This window comes from Brienomyrus brachyistius, chromosome 2 (assembly GCF_023856365.1).
Source record: "Brienomyrus brachyistius isolate T26 chromosome 2, BBRACH_0.4, whole genome shotgun sequence".
Classification (NCBI taxonomy): Eukaryota; Metazoa; Chordata; class Actinopteri; order Osteoglossiformes; family Mormyridae; genus Brienomyrus; species Brienomyrus brachyistius.
Window position 1 is genome coordinate 36,217,603 of NC_064534.1, and position 23,014 is coordinate 36,240,616.

The window sequence follows — 23,014 nt, forward strand, 5'->3', positions numbered from 1 at the left end:
ATGATGTGATCTGAATGACGGTTGTGCTGAAAGTGTTTTTGCAATTTGTACAATACTGATGCTTCTGATCATACTGTCATGATAAACAGGAGGGACTGTTAGGTTGAAGAAACTGTTATTAATCATTTGTTATCATTTCTGTATAATCAGCAATGAGTGTAAATATGTATATACATTATTTTGTTTTTCTTTACCTTCATACTTTAGATTATATTAGTTTACACGTATCCTGAGCACGTGTTTAAATAGTTGTCCACCTGAGTAAAACCAGAACTTCTTCTTCTCTCACAGTCTTTTCTTTGTTCTCACTCCAAGACCCCTGCCTCCCATTGACTATAAATAAAGGTGCCAAGGGGAACCACCCTTTGTAACACATTCCTTTGTAGCCTAGCATGCAGAGAGTGTGGTTACCCTTGTGCAAGTAAAACTCTAAGTGTGTTGTCTCGTGATTAATGGTGTGTACAGAGTTGGAGTGGAAAGCCTGTCGCTTTCTCCAACATATACTGTATTGTAGTTTGGTCCTGTGTGCAGGGTTGGAGTGGAAAGCCTGACGCTTTCTCCAACACTGAGTAGTTTGGTGAATGTTTGGTGTGGGTCCGGCGCTGCCGATTGGATGGTGGGGCTGCAGTGTGAGTCAGATAAAAAAAAAAAAAAAAACATTAGTAGGATGCAATGGGACCAACTGGCATGTATAGAGAGAGGCGTGTAATGCAAAAGGGCTGTTTTTGGTAGCGTCTCTCGCTTGCGGCCATACCACCCTGAACACGCCCGATCTCATCTGATCTCGGAAGCTAAGCAGGGTAGGGTCTGATTAGTACTTGGATGGGAGACCACCTGGGAATACCAGGTGCTGTAAGCTTTTCTCACTTTTACTTTATACAGGGGGCGCTCCACTTCACGATTAATTTAAATCTAGCACTCCCCTTCCATTTTACTATTTTATATATATATATTTTTTCTCTCTTTCATAAAGGCAGCTTTTAGAAACCGTTTTACTCTAAATACTTCCTGGTAATTCTAGGTGCTGTAAGCTGTTCGTGCCTTTATTCCACCAGGGCGCGATCTTCTCACAAACTTGAAGACTGTCACTCCCCATTCACGTTTTACAACTTATTGTTAATGATAAAGAGACAGCTTTTTACACACAGTTTTAAACAAAGTACTGATATTATTCCTCTTCAACTCACCGGTTTGTTTTCTATGCAAAAACCACTTGACCACAGAAGACTCGATATTATTGGCATAGCAAGGTCTGCTCTTCTCCTCCTTTCAAAACTCGCTAAAAGCTGTATTTAAAAGAGCAGGTTGGCCGGGGTAATTCACACCCTTCAATGCCAGCTTAATGTTTAGGTTAGTGGGAATCACAGAGGAATTAGGGATGGAAACTTCTTTGCTGGTGGTAGAAGCGTTCTGGTGAATTTTTAGAGAGAAGAGGCCGTCAATGTTTGAATGTAGAAAATTGTTCTGGCTGCAGCCTGCAGTATGGACTTGTTGGTGTGTGTAGCTCCCAGTGTTCTGACAGCGTGACGTTTTGGGGAAGCATGTGATTCAGCAGCTACCAGTGGGCTTCGTGCGGCGGAGATTTTGTGGCTGTTAGCGGAGTTGATAACAGAGGGTCGTTAAGAGAAGCCTGCATGCAGTAGGCAAAGGAGTAATGTTTGCCGGCGGGGGACGTGCGGCGATTAACCTGTGCGGTAGTGAAAAGGAGTTAAAAAGAAGGAAGTGTGCGGATGCGGAAAGAATGGAATAATTGTGGTAGGCTGCCGGCTGAGTAGTTTGGTGAATGTTTGGTGTGGGTCCGGCGCTGCCGATTGGATGGTGGGGCTGCAGTGTGAGTCAGATAAAAAAAAAAAAAAAACATTAGTAGGATCCAATGGGACCAACTGGCATGTATAGAGGCGTGTAATGCAAAAGGGATGTTTTTGGTAGCATCTCTTGCTTGCGGCCATACCACCCTGAACACGCCCGATCTCATCTGATCTTGGAAACTAAGCAGTGTAGGGACTGGTTAGTACTTGGATGGGAGACCACCTGGGAATACCAGGTGCTGTAAGCTTTTCTCACTTTTACTTTATACAGGGGGCGCTCCACTTCACGATTAATTTAAATCTAGCACTCCCCTTCCATTTTACTATTTTATATATATATATTTTTTCTCTCTTTCATAAAGGCAGCTTTTAGAAACCGTTTTACTCTAAATACTTCCTGGTAATTCTAGGTGCTGTAAGCTGTTCGTGCCTTTATTCCACCAGGGCGCGATCTTCTCACAAACTTGAAGACTGTCACTCCCCATTCACGTTTTACAACTTATTGTTAATGATAAAGAGACAGCTTTTTACACACAGTTTTAAACAAAGTACTGATATTATTCCTCTTCAACTGACCGCTTTGTTTTCTATGCAAAAACCACTTCGCCACAGAAGACTCGATATTATTGGCATAGCAAGTTCTGCTCTTCTCCTTTCAAAACTTGCTAAAAGCTGTATTTAAAAGAACAGATTGGCCGGGGTAATTCACACCCTTCAATGCCAGCTTAATGTTTAGGTTAGTGGGAATCACAGAGGAATTAGGGATGGAAACTTCTTTGCTGGTGGTAGAAGCGGTCTGGTGAATTTTTAGAGAGAAGAGGCCGTCGATGTTTGAATGTAGAAAATTGTTCTGGCTGCAGCCTGCAGTATGGACTTGTTGGTGTGTGTAGCTCCCAGTGTTCTGACAGCGTGACGTTTTGGGGAAGCATGTGATTCAGCAGCTACCAGTGGGCTTCGTGCGGCGGAGATTTTGTGGCTGTTAGCGGAGTTGATAACAGAGGGTCGTTAAGAGAAGCCTGCATGCAGTAGGCAAAGGAGTAATGTTTGCTGGCGGGGGACGTGCGGCGATTAACCTGTGCGGTAGTGAAAAGGAGTTAAAAAGAAGGAAGTGTGCGGATGCGGAAAGAATGGAATAATTGTGGTAGGCTGCTGGCTGAGTGTTAGGTTGAAGAAACTGTTAGTAATCATTTGTTATCATTTCTGTATAATCAGCAATGAGTGTAAATATGTATATACATTATTTTGTTTTTCTTTACCTTCATACTTTAGATTATATTAGTTTACACGTATCCTGAGCACGTGTTTAAATAGTTGTCCACCTGAGTAAAACCAGAACTTCTTCTTCTCTCACAGTCTTTTCTTTGTTCTCACTCCAAGACCCCTGCCCCCCATTGACTATAAATAAAGGTGCCAAGGGGAACCACCCTTTGTAACACATTGTAGCCTAGCATGCAGAGAGTGTGGTTACCCTTGTGCAAATAAAACTCTAAGTGTGTTGTCTCGTAATTAATGGTGTGTACAGAGTTGGAGTGGAAAGCCTGTCGCTTTCTCCAACATATACTGTATTGTAGTTTGGTCCTGTGTGCAGGGTTGGAGTGGAAAGCCTGACGCTTTCTCCAACATATTATTTGGTCCTTCGAGCCGGATCCGAGGACACCTGACGACATCGCCAGCGCACCGAGAGGAGCGACACCGAAGTCTGTCGACAGCCACTCGGAGACGGGTGCAAGAAAGACCTGTGACGTGAATTCGTCATCAGGCTGGTGGTTAGAACTGCGCTCGACGTCTGGTGATGTCTGACGGACCTCGGTGGCGGAACACAGGCACACAGGACAGGTGAGACAACAAAGGTTATTCAGCTAAATAACCGGGTCAATTGACGTGGGTTAGGCTTAGCCGTAATTAAGCAGAAAAGGGGTTAGGCTTAGCCGTAATTAAGCAGAAAAGGGGTTAGGCTTAGCCGTAATTAAGCGAAATATGAACATGCATGTATTGTGTGAATGACTGGACTAAGACTATTATAGAGGCTTAGAGTTGCTTTGGTCAGTCCATTTCTTATTTTGCCTGGTGGGAAAGAAGTACTGGTGATTGAAGGATCAAGGACGGGTTTCATCCCTGAAAACCGATACCGCTGCACGAACAGCGTGCAGTAGAAGGCCGTATTGGTGTCCTCCCATATATCTCGTACCAGTGAAATTCCACCCAGGACCTGTGTAGTGCGGAGACGGGAAAGAAAAAAAATGGGAAAGAATCAGAGTAAGAGGATTGAACTAGAGGGAGATGAGAAGTTTATGGAAGGATATAAACCAGGTTCAGGACAAATAAGTAATCAGAGGTGGAGAAAAAAACATGGGTTTGAAGGGAAACTCCACACTCCAGATATCTTAAAATTACAAGGAAATTTAAGACTAGAAATGTTACAAACCTTGAAGAAAGGAAAATTGGAGAAAAGGAAAAAAGAATATAAGTATTCAGATAATTGGTTGGAACAAAGTAAGTTAAGAGATGTACGTAGAAAGCAGAAAAAGGATGATAGAAAGGATAAATTAACTGCAGCCGCTCTAGTCACTTTAGATGATGAGACGGTGGCCAAAATAAAACATAGAGAAAATAGACCACCAGCACCGCCACTATTGCCTGCCCCCATGCAACCCGTAGATAGAAGGGAAATAAAACAACCATCAGCTATGGGCACAATACCAAAGAAGCCATCAGCTCTTCCTTCTTCCCCCATTATAACTAGGAGTAGAGATCCTACGTTATACCCTGTGCGCGATCTAGCTACTGCTAAGGTTCGATGGCATCCGCGAAATGAAGGCATTGATATTGATAGTGAAGAGGAAGAAATAGAATTACAATGCCCCCTAGTGGAGGTGGCAAACCCTAATAGAGAGCCAGATGGAGGACCTGAAACAATGTTAGTCTATAGACCATGGACAGCTGAAGATAGAACGGCAGCATTAAAGGGAATACCTCCTGTTGATGAAGGGGTACCAGAATTTTGGACAGCAATATTGGAACTACAGAGCAGTTTCCACCTGAATGGTAGAGAAATGTTCCAATGTTTAAGACAGCTGTTCAATCATAAATGGGGAAGAGTAGCAGGAGACTTTACTGGTCATGGACCAGACAATCAACCACTTGCACATAATTCACAAGCTCTGCAACAGAGTATGCAGCAATTACATGGAAGGATAGAGACAGTGTTTATGAGACGAGCAGATTATGGCAGAATTGCACAATGCAAGCAAAAAGATGGAGAAGAGCCAGAGGATTTTATGGATAGGATGAGAGTGGTGTTTAGAGGGAATTCAGGAATTCCTCATAATGAGGAAAATGGAGGAGTTTATCAGCAACAGTTAAAACGTGCGTTCATCACAGGGCTAAAACCTGAACTGAAGAGATACATAGATAAACATTGGGTACATCAGAATACTGGTTCAGTGCAGCAAGCCCTAGAATATGCCCAACACGCCCATACAGCACAAAAACAGAAATCAGACGCAGTGTTTGCTGCTAATGATACTGTTGCAATAATACATATGAATCCTCCGGGGAGGGGAGGGTTCAGAGGAAGGTCACGAGGCCGAGGAAGGGGGAGAGGTGCTTTTAGGAGCAATCAGCGAAATTTATTACAGCAAGATAACACTTGCTGGACATGCGGAAAACTTGGGCACTTAGCTAGGCAATGTAGAACCAAGTTTATAAACAACCCAAATTCCACAGAGAATCAATGACAATTAGCCTGTGAACTATCAAAAGAGCCAGATAAGCTGCAAAAACAGGATGAGACAGAAGAGATAGATTTGCAAGCAGTTTGCCAACTGCTAGCACTAAAACAACTTGAAGAACTACCAAAACGAAGGCTTATTATAAATGGGAAAATATATGAGTGCCTATGTGATACCGGAGCCTGTAGAACAGTGTTAACCACTAGCCCTCCAAGGGTCACCTTTTCCTCGTCCTCCATAAATATCCGAACTGCAGGAGGCCAAGCCAAAAGTCATCAATTGACAAATCCAGTTAGCATAAAAGATGAGGAAACAGAGTTAGAATGTCACGCCCAAGTGCTAATAAGCCCTTCATGTCCAGTCAATCTGTTAGGAAGGGATCTTATGATACAAATGGGTATTAGTGTGATTGCAACACCCACTGGCATGAAGGCTATAGTAGAAAAGCAAACTTTCGTGATACATGGCATGTCAGCTCCACAGTATTATTGGTCCCTAGATCTGGGGGGGACAGCACAGACACGTGAAATATTGAGAAAAACTAGAGAAAAGCAGTCCCCTAAACAAACCCAGTTCATGCCTGACGATGCCTTACACGTCACTATGTGGTACAAAGGCACCCCAGGACCAGATTATGCCTATGACAAAACGTTTCATGCCCTTCAAGACACTTGTATCACCTTACAACATATATATGTTAACTCCACTACTGGCTTTTCTGCTGCTTCAGTCATCTTATCTAATAAACAACAGGCTGTGTTCAGAGGGGGAACACCACACGTATCTCTATCAAAACCACCTCAGATGCAGTGGAAGGATGTAGAGATGTTCTTACGAGATTCCATGCACAGTTACAATGACTACCAACCCGTACCTGGCTCCTTTTGGAGCTATGACAAAAAACACAATGTGTGGCGGTTTCCTTTGGGATGGAGAGTTCAAACCACTCTCACCACACACTTGCAGGACCCAACCTGACAAATTTTTCCAACCCTGGAGGAGGGATCATGTCCAGATCTAGATCGCCTCCCGGAAGGGTTGTGGTCGTCCTCCCCCACTGATGTAGGACTGGTAAAGGGGTTTCCACCTTACAAAGTAATTGTGAAATCAGAACACCGTCCGGTAGTTAGACAATACCCGTTAAAACCTGAAGCAGAGAAAGGTATAGCCCCTGTAGTGCAGGATATGTTGGCATCAGGAATATTGCGAGAGGCTCCTGAGGCCACTTGCAATACTCCTATCTTCCCCGTCCAGAAGGGACATACAGGGAAATGGCGCATGGTGCAGGATTTAAGACCAGTAAATGAAATAGTACAACATGCTGCACCAGATGTGCCTAATCCACACCTTTTGTTAAATTCCTTGTCCCCTGACAAGAAGTATTTTTCAGTAGTGGATCTGAGTAATGCCTTTTTCTCAGTACCACTACATCCTGATTCACAACACTTATTTGGTTTCACTTATAAAGGACATAAATACACATACACTAGACTCCCTCAAGGGTTTTCAGAAAGTCCACATGTATATATACAATGGCACTACGGTATTCAATGAGTTCCTGTAAAATACCGTCCCATAGTCAAGTGCTATTGTATGTAGATGATATATTAATTGCTTCAGATACAAAACAGCATTGCAAAGAAGCCACACTGTTAGTGTTACAGCATTTGTATGATACAGGACATAAGGCATCAAAACAAAAATTACAGTATTGCAGAGAGGAAGTTATATATCTTGGACATAAACTCTCCCAAAAAGGTCGATCGTTATTAGAAACTAGAAAACAGGCAATACAAGAGGCACCAAAGCCAAAGACTAAACAGCAAATGATGTCCTTCTTAGGACTTTGCAATTATTGCAGGGAATGGTTACCTGATTATGCTGCACTCGTTCAACCTTTACAAACCCTGATTTATGGGAAGGACATGGCACTGAAAGATAAAATTCAGTGGACAAAAGAAGGAGAATTGGCATTCACAAATCTAAAAATAATGTTACAAACTAATGTGACACTTGCTCTGCCAGATTATCAACAACCATTTACCCTATGTGTTGATGCAAATCAAGGGTATATGAAGGCAGTATTAACACAGCCATTCGGCGCAAAAGAGAGGCCATTAGCGTTCTATTCTAAACGATTAGATGCAGTGGCAGCTGGTTTTCCGCAGTGTTTGCAGGCATGTGCAGCTGCTGCAGAAGCAGTGAAATTATCAGCAGAATTAGTGTTGTGTCACCCACTCACTTTGAAGGTGCCACATTCAGTTTCTTTAGTTTTACTGCAGACGCCACTGCCATTCCTCACACATGTTAGACATCTGACCCTAGTCTCACTCCTGCTTTCACAGTCAAACATCACAATACAGCGATGTGGTCCTCTCAACCCTAGCACCCTTCTTCCGACAGCGGAAGATGGAGAGCCACATTCGTGCAAAGCAGTTGTGGAAGAACAAACCAAACCAAGAGCAGATATTTTACAGACCCCAATACCAGATTCAACGGTTGTTTTTGTATATGGATCAGCATCAAAAAATGACATGGGGAAGAACAAGGTCGGATATGCTGTAGTTACATCTACTGAAGTGTTGGAGGCCAATGCACTTCCCCCTGCTTGTTCAGCACAAGTGGCTGAACTCTATGCTGTAATTAGGGCATGCGAGCTCTTCAAAAACAAGCCACTTACAATATACACTGATAGTCAATATGTGTTTGGAGCTGTTCATCACCATGCAAGAGTGTGGAAAAATAGAGGATTCAAGACATCGCAAGGAACATCTTTAACTCATACGAACCTATTACTCAGGTTGTTAGATGTTGTGCAATTACCATATTGCCTTGCGATATGCAAATGTAAGGCACACCAAACTGATGCTTCCGCAATAGCTAAAGGAAACAGTTTTGCGGACATGACGGCAAAAAGTGCTGCACAAAAACAACCTGCCTTAAATGTTACAGATGTCTTGTTGATAGATAGTGATGTACTATGTGATGCACAGACTCATGCACCTAAAACAGAAATACAGAGCTGGATTAAGAGAGGAGCAATACAACAAGGGAAAACTTATTATATGAATGACAAGCCCATCCTACCAAAAAATTTATACAAGACAGCTGCCTTAGTGAGCCATGGACACACCCATGTCTCAACAGGAGGGATGGTACATATTATCCAACAATACTTTTATACTATAAATTTTTCTGATTATGCAAAACAATTTTGTCGAGCGTGCTTAATTTGCTGTAAACACAATGCACAAGGCAACATAAGGCCAAAACGTGGCCAGTTTCCCGCAGCTGAATATCCATTTCAAATTGTACATATGGATTTCATTGAATTATCTTGGTCACAAGGGAAGAAGTACTGTCTAGTCATTATAGACACCTTTTCTAAGTGGGTAGAAATATACCCTGTAAAACACTGTGATGCAATGACCGTTGCAAAATGTTTGGTAGGCCATTATTTCCCTACCTATGGCATACCTCATATTATAAGATCGGACAATGGGACTCATTTTGTGAATCAAACCATGTCCCTTTGCTCACAAGCACTCGGGTTTACGATCAAAAATCATTGCGCTTATCACCCCCAGAGCGCAGGCTTAGTGGAAAGGACCAACGGCACCATTAAAACAAGACTCAGAAAGACAGTGGAAGAGACAAAAAGACCGTGGCCAGAATGTTTGTCTCTAGTAAAATTATGGATGAGAATAACTCCCACTCCTGCAGGATTGACACCATTTGAAATAGTGTATGGTAGACCGTTTCCCTTAGCAACCGAAATGAGTGATATAGGAAAAGCAGACAGAGAAAATACGTTAGCCGATTGGATGCGTAAGCTATTATCATCACAACAAAAACATAACCCCAGTAGTCTGCCAGTAAATTCTGTTTCTGTTCAACAGGATAATCTGCAGCCAGGAGATTGGATCCTGGTCAAGGTCCTGTTGCGAAAGGATTGGAGCACACCCCGGTGGGACGGACCCTATCAAGTCCTGCTCACAACACCAACAGCGGTGAAAATAGCAGAGCGACCTTCCTGGATACATAAGAGTCACTGTAAGCCCATCAAGCCCGTATCAGAGACCTCTGTACCTTCGGAGTAGCAGTGGAAGTCCGCTACAAAGGCGCAGCAATCAATAGGATACTGACGTCTCAACCCGGTGAAGAAAACAGCTGATCTGCACTCCATTTAGAATGGCTCTGATTGGGTGGGGATGTGGTAAGGTAACTCTCGGTGTAATTCTCTTTATGGGAATTGTTGGTCTGCTTCTGCACTCACCAGAGCAGGTGTTTCGCCCACCTAGATGGACACATGATGGTTCCCACCTGAGACCTATCTCCACAAATGAGACCCATCCTTTCCTACAAAATTACTGGTACTGTTATGTTTATGATTCAGCAAAGAAAGACAATTTAACTAATTGTTATGTCTGTACCCACATGCCATCTCATGCCGATGGATTAACTATATATGGGAAACCTATGAATAAGTCACAAGCAAAGTGTGCTGCCTCTTTTGCAGGTGTAGGCTATCAGCATGATAATATAAAAATAAATGACACAGATCCATATACTGCTGGTTTGGATAATGGCGTATGTGCACAGCAGTTTTGGATCGATTTTGCTATAAAAGTGTCAAATATATCCTTACCTTTATCTGTCCACCTGAACATGGACCCTAAAACATTTAATCACTCAATGTGTTATGACCAAATGAACGGCACCCACCATATGGGGAACACCACCAACTGTGCCCAAATACTAGTACACGGAGAAGGTGCCCCGGTAAACATAAGTGGATTTAGTAATGGCACCTACTGGGTGCAAGGAGTAGCTTGGTTATGTGGACCCCGCGCATATTTCGTTTTGCCCTATAACTGGTATGGTGTGTGCGCTCCAATCTTTGTGTCAGACCATACTTTCCTGGTGTCACTGTCGTCTACACCAGCGAACCGCAGGCGCCGGTCCATCATAACTACAGCTTCTCTCCGTCCTCATGACAGTGTCTGGGGTTCAGATGTTCCCCAGGAGTTCAAACATTGGTCTACAGACCAGAAAGTATTAATGTCTCTTTTTCCCTGGGTAGGAACAGCAAAGAATACGTTACGATTAGAAACTATTGATTATCGTTTGGGGCTGTTCATAAATAACTCCATCATAATAAATGAGCAACAGAATGGAGAGATAGATGCTATTAAACAGATGGTCATTCAGAATAGAATGGTTTTAGACATACTTACTGCTGCACAAGGTGGTGTGTGCGTGCTCTTAAATAATACCTGCTGTACATATATTCCCGATAATGTGCACTCACCCAACATGACTACAGCCTTGGACCGTCTGCGAGAACTTCAAAAGATCATGACCTTAGACCCTCATGCTGGCCCCTCATGGTTGAATTGGTTTCTTACTGGGTCCTGGTGGCAGTTACTGCTAAAGTTCTCACTCCCCATTCTTGTTACATTATTATTTGTATGTTGTTGTTTCATTTGTATTATACCCTGCCTCCGTTCCATGATACAACATACTTTTAGTTCTGTTTTTCTGCTATACACTGCAGAAGAACGAATGGATTTACTAACCTTGTCTAGCCCTCTTAATAATGATGATGATGTGATCTGAATGACGGTTGTGCTGAAAGTGTTTTTGCAATTTGTACAATACTGATGCTTCTGATCATACTGTCATGATAAACAGGAGGGACTGTTAGGTTGAAGAAACTGTTATTAATCATTTGTTATCATTTCTGTATAATCAGCAATGAGTGTAAATATGTATATACATTATTTTGTTTTTCTTTACCTTCATACTTTAGATTATATTAGTTTACACGTATCCTGAGCACGTGTTTAAATAGTTGTCCACCTGAGTAAAACCAGAACTTCTTCTTCTCTCACAGTCTTTTCTTTGTTCTCACTCCAAGACCCCTGCCTCCCATTGACTATAAATAAAGGTGCCAAGGGGAACCACCCTTTGTAACACATTCCTTTGTAGCCTAGCATGCAGAGAGTGTGGTTACCCTTGTGCAAGTAAAACTCTAAGTGTGTTGTCTCGTGATTAATGGTGTGTACAGAGTTGGAGTGGAAAGCCTGTCGCTTTCTCCAACATATACTGTATTGTAGTTTGGTCCTGTGTGCAGGGTTGGAGTGGAAAGCCTGACGCTTTCTCCAACACTGAGTAGTTTGGTGAATGTTTGGTGTGGGTCCGGCGCTGCCGATTGGATGGTGGGGCTGCAGTGTGAGTCAGATAAAAAAAAAAAAAAAAACATTAGTAGGATGCAATGGGACCAACTGGCATGTATAGAGAGAGGCGTGTAATGCAAAAGGGCTGTTTTTGGTAGCGTCTCTCACTTGCGGCCATACCACCCTGAACACGCCCGATCTCATCTGATCTCGGAAGCTAAGCAGGGTAGGGTCTGATTAGTACTTGGATGGGAGACCACCTGGGAATACCAGGTGCTGTAAGCTTTTCTCACTTTTACTTTATACAGGGGGCGCTCCACTTCACGATTAATTTAAATCTAGCACTCCCCTTCCATTTTACTATTTTATATATATATATTTTTTCTCTCTTTCATAAAGGCAGCTTTTAGAAACCGTTTTACTCTAAATACTTCCTGGTAATTCTAGGTGCTGTAAGCTGTTCGTGCCTTTATTCCACCAGGGCGCGATCTTCTCACAAACTTGAAGACTGTCACTCCCCATTCACGTTTTACAACTTATTGTTAATGATAAAGAGACAGCTTTTTACACACAGTTTTAAACAAAGTACTGATATAATTCCTCTTCAACTCACCGGTTTGTTTTCTATGCAAAAACCACTTGACCACAGAAGACTCGATATTATTGGCATAGCAAGGTCTGCTCTTCTCCTCCTTTCAAAACTCGCTAAAAGCTGTATTTAAAAGAGCAGGTTGGCCGGGGTAATTCACACCCTTCAATGCCAGATTAATGTTTAGGTTAGTGGGAATCACAGAGGAATTAGGGATGGAAACTTCTTTGCTGGTGGTAGAAGCGGTCTGGTGAATTTTTAGAGAGAAGAGGCCGTCGATGTTTGAATGTAGAAAATTGTTCTGGCTGCAGCCTGCAGTATGGACTTGTTGGTGTGTGTAGCTCCCAGTGTTCTGACAGCGCAACGTTTTGGGGAAGCATGTGATTCAGCAGCTACCAGTGGGCTTCGTGCAGCGGAGATTTTGTGGCTGTTAGCGGAGTTGATAACAGAGGGTCGTTAAGAGAAGCCTGCATGCAGTAGGCAAAGGAGTAATGTTTGCTGGCGGTGGACGTGCGGCGATTAACCTGTGCGGTAGTGAAAAGGAGTTAAAGAGAAGGAAGTGTGCGGATGCGGAAAGAATGGAATAATTGTGGTAGGCTGCCGGCTGAGTAGTTTGGTGAATGTTTGGTGTGGGTCCGGCGCTGCCGATTGGATGGTGGGGCTGCAGTGTGAGTCAGATAAAAAAAAAAAAAAAACATTAGTAGGATACAATGGGACCAACTGGCATGTATAGAGGCGTGTAATGCAAAAGGGCTGTTTTTGGTAGCGTCTCTCGCTTATGGCCGTACCACCCTGAACACGCCCGATCTAGTCTGATCTTGGAAGCTAAGCAGGGTAGGGTCTGGTTAGTACTTGGATGGGTGACCACCTGGGAATACCAGGTGCTGTAAGCTTTTCTCACTTTTACTTTATACAGGGGGCGCTCCACTTCACGATTAATTTAAATCTATCACTCCCCTTCCATTTTACTATTTTATATATATATATATATATATTTTTCTCTCATTCATAAAGGCAGCTGTTACACACCGTTTTACTTTAAATACTTCCTGGTAATTCTAGGTGCTGTAAGCTGTTCGTGCCTTTATTCCACCAGGGCGCGATCTTCTCACAAACTTGAAGACTGTCACTCCCCATTCACGTTTTACAACTTATTGTTAATGATAAAGAGACAGCTTTTTACACACAGTTTTAAACAAAGTACTGATATTATTCCTCTTCAACTCACCGCTTTGTTTTCTATGCAAAAACCACTTCGCCACAGAAGACTCGATATTATTGGCATAGCAAGTTCTGCTCTTCTCCTTTCAAAACTTGCTAAAAGCTGTATTTAAAAGAACAGATTGGCCGGGGTAATTCACACCCTTCAATGCCAGCTTAATGTTTAGGTTAGTGGGAATCACAGAGGAATTAGGGATGGAAACTTCTTTGCTGGTGGTAGAAGCGGTCTGGTGAATTTTTAGAGAGAAGAGGCCGTCGATGTTTGAATGTAGAAAATTGTTCTGGCTGCAGCCTGCAGTATGGACTTGTTGGTGTGTGTAGCTCCCAGTGTTCTGACAGCGCGACGTTTTGGGGAAGCATGTGATTCAGCAGCTACCAGTGGGCTTCGTGCGGCGGAGATTTTGTGGCTGTTAGCGGAGTTGATAACAGAGGGTCGTTAAGAGAAGCCTGCATGCAGTAGGCAAAGGAGTAATGTTTGCCGGCGGGGGACGTGTGGCGATTAACCTGTGCGGTAGTGAAAAGGAGTTAAAAAGAAGGAAGTGTGCGGATGCGGAAAGAATGGAACAATTGTGGTAGGCTGCCGGCTGAGTAGTTTGGTGAATGTTTGGTGTGGGTCCGGCGCTGCCGATTGGATGGTGATGCTGCAGTGTGAGTCAGATAAAAAAAAAAAAAAAACCAGGAGTAGGATCCAATGGGACTAACTGGCATGTATAGACGCGTGTAATGCAAAAGGGCTGTTTTTGGTCGCGTCTCTCGCTTATGGCCATACCACCCTGAACACGCCCGATCTCATCCGATCTCGGAAGCCAAGCAGGGTAGGGTCTGGTTAGTACTTGGATGGGAGACCTCCTGGGAATACCAGGTGCTGTAAGCTTTTCTCACTTTTACTTTACACAGGGGGCGCTCCACTTCACGATTAATTTAAATCTATCACTCCCCTTCCATTTTACTATTTTATATATATATATATATATTTTTCTCTCATTCATAAAGGCAGCTGTTACACACCGTTTTACTTTAAATACTTCCTGGTAATTCTAGGTGCTGTAAGCTGTTCGTGCCTTTATTCCACCAGGGCGCGATCTTCTCACAAACTTGAAGACTGTCACTCCCCATTCACGTTTTACAACTTATTGTTAATGATAAAGAGACAGCTTTTTACACACAGTTTTAAACAAAGTACTGATATTATTCCTCTTCAACTGACCGCTTTGTTTTCTATGCAAAAACCACTTCGCCACAGAAGACTCGATATTATTGGCATAGCAAGTTCTGCTCTTCTCCTTTCAAAACTTGCTAAAAGCTGTATTTAAAAGAACAGATTGGCCGGGGTAATTCACACCCTTCAATGCCAGCTTAATGTTTAGGTTAGTGGGAATCACAGAGGAATTAGGGATGGAAACTTCTTTGCTGGTGGTAGAAGCGGTCTGGTGAATTTTTAGAGAGAAGAGGCCGTCGATGTTTGAATGTAGAAAATTGTTCTGGCTGCAGCCTGCAGTATGGACTTGTTGGTGTGTGTAGCTCCCAGTGTTCTGACAGCGCGACGTTTTGGGGAAGCATGTGATTCAGCAGCTACCAGTGGGCTTCGTGCGGCGGAGATTTTGTGGCTGTTAGCGGAGTTGATAACAGAGGGTCGTTAAGAGAAGCCTGCATGCAGTAGGCAAAGGAGTAATGTTTGCCGGCGGGGGACGTGCGGCGATTAACCTGTGCGGTAGTGAAAAGGAGTTAAAAAGAAGGAAGTGTGCAGATGCGGAAAGAATGGAATAATTGTGGTAGGCTGCCGGCTGAGTAGTTTGGTGAATGTTTGGTGTGGGTCCGGTGCTGCCGATTGGATGGTGGGGCTGCAGTGTGAGTCAGATAAAAAAAAAAAAAAGAACATTAGTAGTATCCAATGGGACCAACTGGCATGTATAGAGGCGTGTAATGCAAAAGGGCTGTTTTTGGTAGCATCTCTCGCTTACAGCCATACCACCCTGAACACGCCTGATCTCGTCTGATCTCGGAAGCCAAGCAGGGTAGGGTCTGGTTAGTACTTGGATGGGAGACCACCTGGGAATACCAGGTGCTGTAAGCTTTTCTCACTTTTACTTTATACAGGGGGCGCTCCACTTCACGATTATTTTAAATCTATCACTCCCCTTCCATTTTACTATTTTATATATATATATTTTTTTTCTCTCATTCATAAAGGCAGCTTTTAGAAACCATTTTACTCTAAATACTTCCTGGTAATTCTAGGTGCTGTAAGCTGTTCGTGCCTTTATTCCACCAGGGCGCGATCTTCTCACAAACTTGAAGACTGTCACTCCCCATTCACGTTTTACAACTTATTGTTAATGATAAAGAGACAGCTTTTTAAACGCAGTTTTAAACAAAGTACTGATATTATTCCTCTTCAACTCACCGCTTTGTTTTCTATGCAAAAACCACTTCGCCACAGAAGACTCGATATTATTGGCATAGCAAGTTCTGCTCTTCTCCTTTCAAAACTTGCTAAAAGCTGTATTTAAAAGAACAGATTGGCCGGGGTAATTCACACCCTTCAATGCCAGCTTAATGTTTAGGTTAGTGGGAATCACAGAGGAATTAGGGATGGAAACTTCTTTGCTGGTGGTAGAAGCGGTCTGGTGAATTTTTAGAGAGAAGAGGCCGTCGATGTTTGAATGTAGAAAATTGTTCTGGCTGCAGCCTGCAGTATGGACTTGTTGGTGTGTGTAGCTCCCAGTGTTCTGACAGCGCGACGTTTTGGGGAAGCATGTGATTCAGCAGCTACCAGTGGGCTTCGTGCGGCGGAGATTTTGTGGCTGTTAGCGGAGTTGATAACAGAGGGTCGTTAAGAGAAGCCTGCATGCAGTAGGCAAAGGAGTAATGTTTGCCGGCGGGGGACGTGCGGCGATTAACCTGTGCGGTAGTGAAAAGGAGTTAAAAAGAAGGAAGTGTGCGGATGCGGAAAGAATGGAATAATTGTGGTAGGCTGCCGGCTGAGTAGTTTGGTGAATGTTTGGTGTGGGTCCGGCGCTGCCGATTGGATGGTGGGGCTGCAGTGTGAGTCAGATAAAAAAAAAAAAGAACATTAGTAGTATCCAATGGGACCAACTGGCATGTATAGAGGCGTGTAATGCAAAAGGGCTGTTTTTGGTAGCATCTCTCGCTTACGGCCATACCACCCTGAACACGCCTGATCTCGTCTGATCTCGGAAGCTAAGCAGGGTAGGGTCTGGTTAGTACTTGGATGGGAGACCACCTGGGAATACCAGGTGCTGTAAGCTTTTCTCACTTTTACTTTATACAGGGGGCGCTCCACTTCACGATTAATTTAAATCTATCACTCCCCTTCCATTTTACTATTTTATATATATATATTTTTTTTTCTCTCATTCATAAAGGCAGCTTTTAGAAACCGTTTTACTCTAAATACTTCCTGGTCATTCTAGGTGCTGTAAGCTGTTCGTGCCTTTATTCCACCAGGGCGCGATCTTCTCACAAACTTGAAGACTGTCACTCCCCATTCACGTTTTACAACTTATTGTTAATGATAAAGAGACAGCTTTTTACACACAGTTTTAAACAAAGTACTGATATTATTCCTCTTCAACTGACCGCTTTGTTTTCTATGCAAAAACCACTTCGCCACAGAAGACTCGATATTATTGGCATAGCAAGTTCTGCTCTTCTCCTTTCAAAACTTGCTAAAAGCTGTATTTAAAAGAACAGATTGGCCGGGGTAATTCACACCCTTCAATGCCAGCTTAATGTTTAGGTTAGTGGGAATCACAGAGGAATTAGGGATGGAAACTTCTTTGCTGGTGGTAGAAGCGGTCTGGTGAATTTTTAGAGAGAAGAGGCCGTCGATGTTTGAATGTAGAAAATTGTTCTGGCTGCAGCCTGCAGTATGGACTTGTTGGTGTGTGTAGCTCCCAGTGTTCTGACAGCGTGACGTTTTGGGGAAGCATGTGATTCAGCAGCTACCAGTGGGCTTCGTGCGGCGGAGATTTTGTGGCTGTTAGCGGAGTTGATAACAGAGGGTCGTTAAGAGAAGCCTGCATGCAGTAGGCAAAGGAGTAATGTTTGCCGGCGGGGGACGTGCGGCGATTAACCTGTGCGGTAGTGAAAAGGAGTTAAAAAGAAGGAAGTGTGCGGATGCGGAAAGAATGGAATAATTGTGGTAGGCTGCCGGCTGAGTAGTTTGGTGAATGTTTGGTGTGGGTCCGGCGCTGCCGATTGGATGGTGGGGCTGCAGTGTGAGTCAGATAAAAAAAAAAAAAAGAACATTAGTAGTATCCAATGGGACCAACTGGCATGTATAGAGAAGTGTAATGCAAAAGGGCTGTTTTTGGTAGCATCTCTCGCTTACGGCCATACCACCCTGAACACGCCTGATCTCGTCTGATCTCGGAAGCTAAGCAGGGTAGGGTCTGGTTAGTACTTGGATGGGAGACCACCTGGGAATACCAGGTGCTGTAAGCTTTTCTCACTTTTTCTTTATACAGGGGGCGCTCCACTTCACGATTAATTTAAATCTATCACTCCCCTTCCATTTTACTATTTTATATATATATTTTTTTTTTTCTCTCATTCATAAAGGCAGCTTTTAGAAACCGTTTTACTCTAAATACTTCCTGGTCATTCTAGGTGCTGTAAGCTGTTCGTGCCTTTATTCCACCAGGGCGCGATCTTCTCACAAACTTGAAGACTGTCACTCCCCATTCACGTTTTAGAACTTATTGTTAATGATAAAGAGACAGCTTTTTACACACAGTTTTAAACAAAGTACTGATATTATTCCTCTTCAACTGACCGCTTTGTTTTCTATGCAAAAACCACTTCGCCACAGAAGACTCGATATTATTGGCATAGCAAGTTCTGCTCTTCTCCTTTCAAAACTTGCTAAAAGCTGTATTTAAAAGAACAGATTGGCCGGGGTAATTCACACCCTTCAATGCCAGCTTAATGTTTAGGTTAGTGGGAATCACAGAGGAATTAGGGATGGAAACTTCTTTGCTGGTGGTAGAAGCGGTCTGCTGAATTTTTAGAGAGAAGAGGCCGTCGATGTTTGAATGTAGAAAATTGTTCTGGCTGCAGCCTGCAGTATGGACTTGTTGGTGTGTGTAGCTCACAGTGTTCTGACAGCGCGACATTTTGGGGAAGCATGTGATTCAGCAGCTACCAGTGGGCTTCGTGCGGCGGAGATTTTGTGGCTGTTAGCGGAGTTGATAACAGAGGGTCGTTAAGAGAAGCCTGCATGCAGTAGGCAAAGGAGTAATGTTTGCCGGCGGGGGACGTGCGGCGATTAACCTGTGCGGTAGTGAAAAGGAGTTAAAAAGAAGGAAGTGTGCGGATGCGGAAAGAATGGAATAATTGTGATAGGCTGCCGGCTGAGTAGTTTGGTGAATGTTTGGTGTGGGTCCGGCGCTGCCGATTGGATGGTGGGGCTGCAGTGTGAGTCAGATAAAAAAAAAAAAAAGAACATTAGTAGTATCCAATGGGACTAACTGGCATGTATAGACGCGTGTAATGCAAAAGGGCTGTTTTTGGTAGCATCTCTCGCTTACGGCCATACCACCCTGAACACGCCTGATCTCGTCTGATCTCGGAAGCTAAGCAGGGTAGGGTCTGGTTAGTACTTGGATGGGAGACCACCTGGGAATACCAGGTGCTGTAAGCTTTTCTCACTTTTTCTTTATACAGGGGGCGCTCCACTTCACGATTAATTTAAATCTATCACTCCCCTTCCATTTTACTATTTTATATATATATTTTTTTTTTTTCTCTCATTCATAAAGGCAGCTTTTAGAAACCGTTTAACTCTAAATACTTCCTGGTCATTCTAGGTGCTGTAAGCTGTTCGTGCCTTTATTCCACCAGGGCGCGATCTTCTCACAAACTTGAAGACTGTCACTCCCCATTCACGTTTTACAACTTATTGTTAATGATAAAGAGACAGCTTTTTACACACAGTTTTAAACAAAGTACTGATATTATTCCTCTTCAACTGACCGCTTTGTTTTCTATGCAAAAACCACTTCGCCACAGAAGACTCGATATTATTGGCATAGCAAGTTCTGCTCTTCTCCTTTCAAAACTTGTTAAAAGCTGTATTTAAAAGAACAGATTGGCCGGGGTAATTCACACCCTTCAATGCCAGCTTAATGTTTAGGTTAGTGGGAATCACAGAGGAATTAGGGATGGAAACTTCTTTGCTGGTGGTAGAAGCGGTCTGGTGAATTTTTAGAGAGAAGAGCCCGTCGATGTTTGAATGTAGAAAATTGTTCTGGCTGCAGCCTGCAGTATGGACTTGTTGGTGTGTGTAGCTCCCAGTGTTCTGACAACGCGACGTTTTGGGGAAGCATGTGATTCAGCAGCTACCAGTGGGCTTCGTGCGGCGGAGATTTTGTTGCTGTTAGCGGAGTTGATAACAGAGGGTCGTTAAGAGAAGCCTACATGCAGTAGGCAAAGGAGTAATGTTTGCCGGCGGGGGACGTGCGGCGATTAACCTGTGCGGTAGTGAAAAGGAGTTAAAAAGAAGGAAGTGTGCGGATGCGGAAAGAATGGAATAATTGTGGTAGGCTGCCGGCTGAGTAGTTTGGTGAATGTTTGGTGTGGGTCCGGCGCTGCCGATTGGATGATGGGGCTGCAGTGTGAGTCAGATAAAAAAAAAAAAAAACAGGAGTAGGATCCAATGGGACTAACTGGCATGTATAGACGCATGTAATGCAAAAGGGCTGTTTTTGGTAGCATCTCTCGCTTACGGCCATACCACCCTGAACACGCCCGATCTCGTCTGATCTCGGAAGCTAAGCAGGGTAGGGTCTGGTTAGTACTTGGATGGGAGACCTCCTGGGAATACCAGGTGCTGTAAGCATTTCTCACTTTTACTTTATACAGGGGGCGCTCCACTTCACGATTAATTTAAATCTATCACTCCCCTTCCATTTTACTATTTTATATATATATATATATATTTTTCTCTCATTCATAAAGGCAGCTGTTACACACCGTTTTACTTTAAATACTTCCTGGTAATTCTAGGTGCTGTAAGCTGTTCGTGCCTTTATTCCACCAGGGCGCGATCTTCTCACAAACTTGAAGACTGTCACTCCCCATTCACGTTTTACAACTTATTGTTAATGATAAAGAGACAGCTTTTTACACACAGTTTTAAACAAAGTACTGATATTATTCCTCTTCAACTGACCGCTTTGTTTTCTATGCAAAAACCACTTCGCCACAGAAGACTCGATATTATTGGCATAGCAAGTTCTGCTCTTCTCCTTTCAAAACTTGCTAAAAGCTGTATTTAAAAGAACAGATTGGCCGGGGTAATTCACACCCTTCAATGCCAGCTTAATGTTTAGGTTAGTGGGAATCACAGAGGAATTAGGGATGGAAACTTCTTTGCTGGTGGTAGAAGCGGTCTGGTGAATTTTTAGAGAGAAGAGGCCGTCGATGTTTGAATGTAGAAAATTGTTCTGGCTGCAGCCTGCAGTATGGACTTGTTGGTGTGTGTAGCTCCCAGTGTTCTGACAGCGCGACGTTTTGGGGAAGCATGTGATTCAGCAGCTACCAGTGGGCTTCGTGCGGCGGAGATTTTGTGGCTGTTAGCGGAGTTGATAACAGAGGGTCGTTAAGAGAAGCCTGCATGCAGTAGGCAAAGGAGTAATGTTTGCCGGCGGGGGACGTGCGGCGATTAACCTGTGCGGTAGTGAAAAGGAGTTAAAAAGAAGGAAGTGTGCGGATGCGGAAAGAATGGAATAATTGTGGTAGGCTGCCGGCTGAGTAGTTTGGTGAATGTTTGGTGTGGGTCCGGCGCTGCCGATTGGATGGTGGGGCTGCAGTGTGAGTCAGATAAAAAAAAAAAAAAGAACATTAGTAGTATCCAATGGGACCAACTGGCATGTATAGAGAAGTGTAATGCAAAAGGGCTGTTTTTGGTAGCATCTCTCGCTTACGGCCATACCACCCTGAACACGCCTGATCTCGTCTGATCTCGGAAGCTAAGCAGGGTAGGGTCTGGTTAGTACTTGGATGGGAGACCACCTGGGAATACCAGGTGCTGTAAGCTTTTCTCACTTTTTCTTTATACAGGGGGCGCTCCACTTCACGATTAATTTAAATCTATCACTCCCCTTCCATTTTACTATTTTATATATATATATTTTTTTTTCTCTCATTCATAAAGGCAGCTTTTAGAAACCGTTTTACTCTAAATACTTCCTGGTCATTCTAGGTGCTGTAAGCTGTTCGTGCCTTTATTCCACCAGGGCGCGATCTTCTCACAAACTTGAAGACTGTCACTCCCCATTCACGTTTTAGAACTTATTGTTAATGATAAAGAGACAGCTTTTTACACACAGTTTTAAACAAAGTACTGATATTATTCCTCTTCAACTGACCGCTTTGTTTTCTATGCAAAAACCACTTCGCCACAGAAGACTCGATATTATTGGCATAGCAAGTTCTGCTCTTCTCCTTTCAAAACTTGCTAAAAGCTGTATTTAAAAGAACAGATTGGCCGGGGTAATTCACACCCTTCAATGCCAGCTTAATGTTTAGGTTAGTGGGAATCACAGAGGAATTAGGGATGGAAACTTCTTTGCTGGTGGTAGAAGCGGTCTGCTGAATTTTTAGAGAGAAGAGGCCGTCGATGTTTGAATGTAGAAAATTGTTCTGGCTGCAGCCTGCAGTATGGACTTGTTGGTGTGTGTAGCTCACAGTGTTCTGACAGCGCGACATTTTGGGGAAGCATGTGATTCAGCAGCTACCAGTGGGCTTCGTGCGGCGGAGATTTTGTGGCTGTTAGCGGAGTTGATAACAGAGGGTCGTTAAGAGAAGCCTGCATGCAGTAGGCAAAGGAGTAATGTTTGCCGGCGGGGGACGTGCGGCGATTAACCTGTGCGGTAGTGAAAAGGAGTTAAAAAGAAGGAAGTGTGCGGATGCGGAAAGAATGGAATAATTGTGATAGGCTGCCGGCTGAGTAGTTTGGTGAATGTTTGGTGTGGGTCCGGCGCTGCCGATTGGATGGTGGAGCTGCAGTGTGAGTCAGATAAAAAAAAAAAAAAGAACATTAGTAGTATCCAATGGGACTAACTGGCATGTATAGACGCGTGTAATGCAAAAGGGCTGTTTTTGGTAGCATCTCTCGCTTACGGCCATACCACCCTGAACACGCCTGATCTCGTCTGATCTCGGAAGCTAAGCAGGGTAGGGTCTGGTTAGTACTTGGATGGGAGACCACCTGGGAATACCAGGTGCTGTAAGCTTTTCTCACTTTTTCTTTATACAGGGGGCGCTCCACTTCACGATTAATTTAAATCTATCACTCCCCTTCCATTTTACTATTTTATATATATATATTTTTTTTTTCTCTCATTCATAAAGGCAGCTTTTAGAAACCGTTTAACTCTAAATACTTCCTGGTCATTCTAGGTGCTGTAAGCTGTTCGTGCCTTTATTCCACCAGGGCGCGATCTTCTCACAAACTTGAAG

The 23,014-nt window shown here is 43.5% G+C and overlaps 12 non-coding genes across 12 annotated transcripts; all 12 read left to right on the forward strand.

Annotated features, from left to right (window-relative positions):
- Nucleotides 1–740: 740 nt before the first annotated feature.
- Nucleotides 741–859, forward strand: LOC125732342 (5S ribosomal RNA). The gene has a single exon (XR_007391724.1). It is a non-coding gene; the product is annotated as a 5S ribosomal RNA (ribosomal RNA).
- Nucleotides 860–1,937: 1,078 nt separating this feature from the next.
- LOC125731056 (5S ribosomal RNA) lies at nucleotides 1,938–2,056 on the forward strand. The gene has a single exon (XR_007391345.1). It is a non-coding gene; the product is annotated as a 5S ribosomal RNA (ribosomal RNA).
- Nucleotides 2,057–11,884: 9,828 nt separating this feature from the next.
- Nucleotides 11,885–12,003, forward strand: LOC125733866 (5S ribosomal RNA). The gene has a single exon (XR_007393200.1). It is a non-coding gene; the product is annotated as a 5S ribosomal RNA (ribosomal RNA).
- A 1,078-nt stretch (nucleotides 12,004–13,081) lies between these two features.
- LOC125736987 (5S ribosomal RNA) lies at nucleotides 13,082–13,200 on the forward strand. Its single transcript, XR_007396254.1, has one exon. It is a non-coding gene; the product is annotated as a 5S ribosomal RNA (ribosomal RNA).
- Nucleotides 13,201–14,283: 1,083 nt separating this feature from the next.
- On the forward strand, nucleotides 14,284–14,402 carry LOC125732569 (5S ribosomal RNA). The gene has a single exon (XR_007391945.1). It is a non-coding gene; the product is annotated as a 5S ribosomal RNA (ribosomal RNA).
- A 1,081-nt stretch (nucleotides 14,403–15,483) lies between these two features.
- LOC125734174 (5S ribosomal RNA) lies at nucleotides 15,484–15,602 on the forward strand. Its single transcript, XR_007393498.1, has one exon. It is a non-coding gene; the product is annotated as a 5S ribosomal RNA (ribosomal RNA).
- Nucleotides 15,603–16,678: 1,076 nt separating this feature from the next.
- On the forward strand, nucleotides 16,679–16,797 carry LOC125733140 (5S ribosomal RNA). Its single transcript, XR_007392496.1, has one exon. It is a non-coding gene; the product is annotated as a 5S ribosomal RNA (ribosomal RNA).
- A 1,079-nt stretch (nucleotides 16,798–17,876) lies between these two features.
- Nucleotides 17,877–17,995, forward strand: LOC125733141 (5S ribosomal RNA). The gene has a single exon (XR_007392497.1). It is a non-coding gene; the product is annotated as a 5S ribosomal RNA (ribosomal RNA).
- A 1,079-nt stretch (nucleotides 17,996–19,074) lies between these two features.
- Nucleotides 19,075–19,193, forward strand: LOC125733142 (5S ribosomal RNA). Its single transcript, XR_007392498.1, has one exon. It is a non-coding gene; the product is annotated as a 5S ribosomal RNA (ribosomal RNA).
- A 1,078-nt stretch (nucleotides 19,194–20,271) lies between these two features.
- On the forward strand, nucleotides 20,272–20,390 carry LOC125731303 (5S ribosomal RNA). The gene has a single exon (XR_007391589.1). It is a non-coding gene; the product is annotated as a 5S ribosomal RNA (ribosomal RNA).
- Nucleotides 20,391–21,471: 1,081 nt separating this feature from the next.
- On the forward strand, nucleotides 21,472–21,590 carry LOC125733143 (5S ribosomal RNA). The gene has a single exon (XR_007392499.1). It is a non-coding gene; the product is annotated as a 5S ribosomal RNA (ribosomal RNA).
- Nucleotides 21,591–22,669: 1,079 nt separating this feature from the next.
- Nucleotides 22,670–22,788, forward strand: LOC125733144 (5S ribosomal RNA). The gene has a single exon (XR_007392500.1). It is a non-coding gene; the product is annotated as a 5S ribosomal RNA (ribosomal RNA).
- The last annotated feature ends 226 nt before the right edge of the window (nucleotides 22,789–23,014 follow it).